This window comes from Pollachius pollachius (assembly GCF_949987615.1).
Source record: "Pollachius pollachius genome assembly, chromosome: 9".
Classification (NCBI taxonomy): domain Eukaryota; kingdom Metazoa; phylum Chordata; class Actinopteri; order Gadiformes; family Gadidae; genus Pollachius; species Pollachius pollachius.
The window spans coordinates 3,754,746-3,760,745 of NC_136942.1; positions in this window are offsets into that span (position 1 = coordinate 3,754,746).

Genomic DNA, 6,000 nt, shown 5'->3' on the forward strand with positions numbered 1-6,000 from the left:
TGGTCTGTTTTTTTTTCTCATAATTTTTTAACGTCTATAAATGCTTTGTATAACCCTTAAGAATGTGGTCAGAAAAGCAAATTGTATGGATTTCCCTTTCCTCTCACTTTCTCCTTTGACGGCTCATTCTCTGCAGAGATGGCGGTGTTTCCAGGCAACCGTTCAAGATGAACAGGTCTCACAACAAAACAAATAATACAACGCCAAGATTCCGTTCATTTTTTCTTCCCACACACGATGCGACTTTGTCAGCACTTCTGCTTCCTCTTTATTTATGCCGCTATCTGTATTTTTAAATCCCAGTCCGGTTGGCGTCCTCGCACTTCTTCCCCTTTCTCACTTCTGTTTCTGCCACAGTGGCGTGCGAGGCTGCGTCTGCGGGGCTGGTCCAGATGCCTCCTACGTTGGGTGTTGTCCGCGTAGCGACGGTCCCGGAGTCAGCGAAACAGCCGCCATGGAAAAAAAAACAAGTCTAGACGCGTGTGTCAGTCGGTGATCGTCACCGTTATCATTCACGGCCGTCGCACACAATCCTTCGGTCGGAACAGGATCGTGCTGCAGGTGCTGGGTTTTTGAAATCCCAACAATGTGTCCACCTGTCCACCTGTCCACCTGTAGGCATCAATGAAGAAGAGGCCCAACCCTGGTGTATAATGACATGTATCAAAAACAATTCGAGGTCAGACATTGGGCTAAAGTGAGCCTGAAAGTTGAAAAACAATGAAAGTGGAAGAAGACAAGCACTTTTCCGTGGACGCTTTGTGTCTTGTTCCTTTCTCCCCCCTTACTGTGGTGCTCCCGGTCAAATTTGACCGGCCTATTTTAACTGCTCGTACATTAACATTAACAAACATTTTATTTTTTTAACCAAATTTTATTTAACTCCCTTTTAAGCTGTAAACAATGTCTCAGACTAGCCTACTGGTTTACATGAATAACTGCAGTGAATATACAAAGAATAGACACAGAAATTGTGTGTGCGTGTGGTGGTGGGGGTGGATTTGTGGTTGTGTACTATCCGATGGATGACCACAACCTAGGGTCACCCATTCAATTCCTATGGTGGTCAATTTTGACTGGGAACACCACAGGTGTTACAAAGTTGACTTAACCACTCAAAATTCAATGAAAGTGATGATCAGCAATTGTATATGTTCAAATGCCTAGTGTGGAGGATATCATAAGGCCTTGAGACAACAAAATGTAAAACACAATATTTAAAATTTATGAAAGTAGGAAATCGGTCAGATTTGACCCGAACACGACAGAAGGTTAAGGAGACGAAAAAAATCAAACCACATGCACAACTTGGCTGAATGTGGTATGTGGGAGTTGCTATACAGATGTTTACCAGTGTATGGTGTGTGTCTACAGAATGGGATCGAAACCTTCTAACCCCAGCATTATCCCTCGAAGGAAACTTAAAGGAATCCTCTTTAAAGTAGCACGCCATGTTTCATTTTGATGCATTGGTGGGAAGAGAGATTGTCAGGGGAAAATGTGCCTTTATTTTTCCTGTGGCTTCTCGGATGACCACTTAGCCTACCTCAGATTTTGTTTGTTCTGAGATGCGTGTTAAAACAAGCAAACTAGCAAACAAAGGATCTAGCTGTCCGAATTGACCTCGGCCGCTGACAAACATACGCCTTGTTTGATTTAGGGCCATTGATAGCAGCTCTTGTGTATGTATTGGTGCAGTGCTGGGAGTGGACTCCGTGTTTGTCTCTTAACTCCTTATCTTGGCCAAAGAGCGGCAGCCTCAGTTAGAGTCAATAATCGACAAGGGAGGAAATGCTAATCATCGTTGATGTTTGGATACTCGCTGAGCACCTGTGATAAAGCCGATAAGCCTAATCCCTGTGTTGCTAGCGTGCCGGACCTGCTTGTGAATGAGGTTATTGGGTTAGTGAGTTGAAGTACTGCGGCTTTGCCAGGCTATGTGTTTTGTGTGGTCTGTATTGTGCTGCCAGGAGACGAGCAATGTGCCAAATCGCTAGTTTTATTTTCTGTCTTCTTGTGTCTCCAAAAAGCTACGTATTAGTGTCATGGGGAGGTTTTCTCTCTCTCTCTCTCTCTCTGTTTCTCAGCAGTTGCCTTACGTTTCCTACTTTTTGTTGTACTTAAGACCACTTTATCGGCTGTTTTGGCTGAGACACGAGTTGAAGTGACAGTGCTCTCCTCTCGCTGCCTTCGCATCTCAATAGAGCGTTGTAAAGCTCAGGAAATGTTTCAGTGTTTCCTTTAATCAATAAGACAAAATAACATCCACTGGAGTACAATGGAGAGAAATACGGTTAAGTCAAACTTCCGTTTGTGAGGAAAATGGCGTGCATTTTATTTTGATTTTATTGAAGCATGAATGAACTTTCCTGTGTACGTGTCTGGAGTGGTGTAAGGAGGCCCTGAGAAAACTCACCACGGGGTGAGGACCACGCCAAGAGCCTGTAATACTATAAGCCTAAGATTGAGTTTAATCTGAGATGCAAGATAAAGATTGATATTAAATCGATGGTGTTGACGTGACTGAGGGCGGCAGTAGCTCAGGAGGTAGGGCTGGTTGACTGGTAGCCGGAGGGTCTCCAGTTCGATCACCTGAGTGTCGGGGTGTCCCTGAGCAAGACGCTTTACCCTGACTGCTCCTGCCGAGCTGGCTGCCGCCCTGCGTGGTCGACTCCGGCGTCGGTGTGTGAATGTGTGAATGAATGGTTGTAGGTCGGTTTGGATAAAAGCATCAACAAAATCCCCTAAATGTGAACGCAGCCTTCTGCATGTGAGCGGCGTTGCTGCGGGTGTCGCGGTTCGGCGGCGAACGCGACCCGGCGACGAACTGCAGACATCACATCACATCACAGTGTTTGAGTGGTGCCCCGCCCCCGGCCCTGACAGGATGTGTGTGAGGTCTCGGTGGGTGGGCCGCAGCCGGGCGGAGGGCCGCCGAGGCGCTGTTCACACAGACAGGCGGGGCCAGGAGGATGTGGACGTTTCCACGCAAGCCACATGATTCTCCTCTCCGGCTTCCTCCCCGACCTTTGGACCACAAACCAGGGGACACACTGGCACACACACGCACACACACACGCACACGGGAAGGTGAACGCATACACACACACACACACACAGCAGCAGGCACATATACGCACACACACACACACACACACACACGGCAACACAAACACATACACACACAGACACACACACACACACACACACACACACACAGCAACAGGCACATACGCACACACACCCACAAACACACGGGAAGGCGAACGCATACACACACAGACAAACACACACACACACACAGCAACAGGCACGTATACGCACACACACGCACACATGGGAACGTGAACATACACACACACACACAAACAGAGCAACAGACACATGTACACACACACAGGCACGCACAGCAACAGACACATGTGCACACACAAACACACACGCCACACACGCCCTGCCCTCACACTCACATTCACACACAGACCATGATTACTGATTGATGTGTTGCCAGGAATCTGGCTGCCGAAAAGAAATCTTTTTTTTTCTATACACGGCGGTTCTAAGAAATATAGTAAATCAGTAATGTGTTATTGCTCTGTTGTGAATACTGAAAAGTGCAAAACAACCAGGAGGGGAGACTACATACGTCTCCAGAGAAACCACTAACAATTGCAGCAATAATTCCCAAAAACTCATGGAGCCTGGTTCGGTAACCCTTGTTCAAACCTGCAGACACTTTTCTCCATCCAGGTTGTACGTTATCGTGTCACAACCCCAAGGTCTGTGGGGCATGCCCACTGAGCTGGAAAACAAACTGTGTGTGTGTGTGTGTGTGTGTGTGTGTGTGTGTGTGTGTGGTGGGAGATCACTGGAAACGCAGGTGCTCAAATGTCTTTGAAAGAGCACCTGTTTGTCTACTTTTAGTAACGACAAGGGTTATACCCGTCTTCCACCCCACCACCAACACACACACATCCACACCCACACAGACACACACACACACTCGGTGGAACCCCGGAAAGCGAAGGGGAGCCTCAGAATATCTCGCCAGCGGCTCTACCTACCACCTGACTTCCTGTGGAAAGGTCAGAGGGCAGGGCGAGGGGAGGCAGCTGTTGGCAGCGGTTGGTTCTGGCGCAGGATGTGGTGTGCGTTATTCAGGGTATACCCCCCGCTGTTCTCACAACCTCTTTCATTTGAGGAGGGAAAAAACGCTAAATCAACAGCACCATGTTTAATGTCCTGTACCCAGACGGCAGCTGGCCCGACACGGTTGGGGTCTTGTCTTGCTGTTATTTAACGCCGGTTTCAAACGACGGAGGAACGCCAGGGAATCTTCGCTGTATGCTATATGCTGGTGGTCAACGCCGTATATTCGCAAAAGTACTTTTTTTTCGGTTAATTTATTTTGTTTCATTTCGTTTCATTTTTCATGCCATTGTTGTGGAAAACCACTGCATATTAGTTAATTCTGTGCAAAAAATGCATGTTGCTTATTTTCTTGGCAATGTCTAGATCAAATTCTTATTTCGGTAACATGATAAACCTCTCTTTACCTGTGTTGGGGGGCTTCTTTGCCTGTAGGTACAGGACAGTGAAGACAGACAGAGGAGTGGGTTAAAAGACAAAGGGACAGACATGTGGCATCGGGCCAGAGGTCGGCAACAGCCCGTGTCTCTTCAGGCCTGTGTGGTGAACACACTAGCGGGTCGAGCCTCTCTGAGACCACTTCATCCTGTGCCGGCAGGCCTGGTTTTGATCTGACACCTGAGTGTTTTCATTTCCAAATTTCTGAAGGGGCTTATTTTTTTTTAACCTTTTTCATTTTTATTTTTTTTGGGATCCGAGGGGAGCTTTGATCACAAGCACCTCCGACATCATACAGCTGCTTCTCATAGGCTGCGCCGACTGGATACACAAGCGTCCTAGGGACACAGCACATACACCGGCAGCTCTCGTTAGCATGATGCCCATTGTTCCCCGATTCAAGAGGCTGCAGTTTGTTTCAGAAACCCCCCCCCCCGATCCCCCCTCTCACCTGAGTGGGCATGACCTAATTTGAATATAAACAGTCTGTTGTCGTAATGGAAAATAGCGGTTGGAAAATACACACAGACAGTTCGGAGGATGTCAGGTAAATGTTCTTTGTAACATTACCAAGTATCCTTGAGCTCAGAGGTGAATTGAGGTGCATGCAATTATTCTAGAATCTGGTTAAACTCTCATTACACAACGTTGAATATTGATACTGTGTAGAAATATAATCCAGAAATGTGCTAATTAATTATTTCAAGAGCAGGAAGACAGAGGGTCACAAAGTCCCTCACAAAAAGCAAATCAATGACAGAGCTACAGACATCCATTAACAAAAACAAATTAAACAAAAGCAAGTCCAAACAGATGGGTCTTAAGTGTCCACAGATCTTAAGCCTAATGGGAGATAATTCCAAAGTTTAGGAGCTACAACCTCAAAAGCACGGTCTCCTTTGGTCTTGAGCCTGGAGAAGAGAACAAACAGCCAACCCTGATCAGAGGACCTCAAATTCCTACTGGAATTAAACGGCTGCAGTCTTCAGTTCAGTAAAAAAGATAGTTTTGAAATATTTTTAGGCTTGAACAAAATGTGTAATTTAACATTGCGTAAGCGATATTGCGTCTGCGTAACAATGGTGGGGAGATATCTTTTAAAATATTCTTTGCATGAGAGGCAGCAAGTGCAATACAATCAGCATCGGGCCTAGGACGGAACCCTGGGGAACACCACAAAACCGAGATTCCAATTAATGTGAAAATGAACTGTAACCGAGAAAGTCCTGTCTGATAGTTACGAGGGAACCCAACCAAAGCTGATCCTGAGCTACCCACCCACTGCCTGGGCCTCTGAGTCAATATACGGTGGCCACCGTTTAATAAAAGCCCTGAAATCTTATTGAAGCAATACAGAAAATGTTCCTGCATCACTCTGCATCAACAGGTCATTTGAGGCTCTGAGAAGAGCTG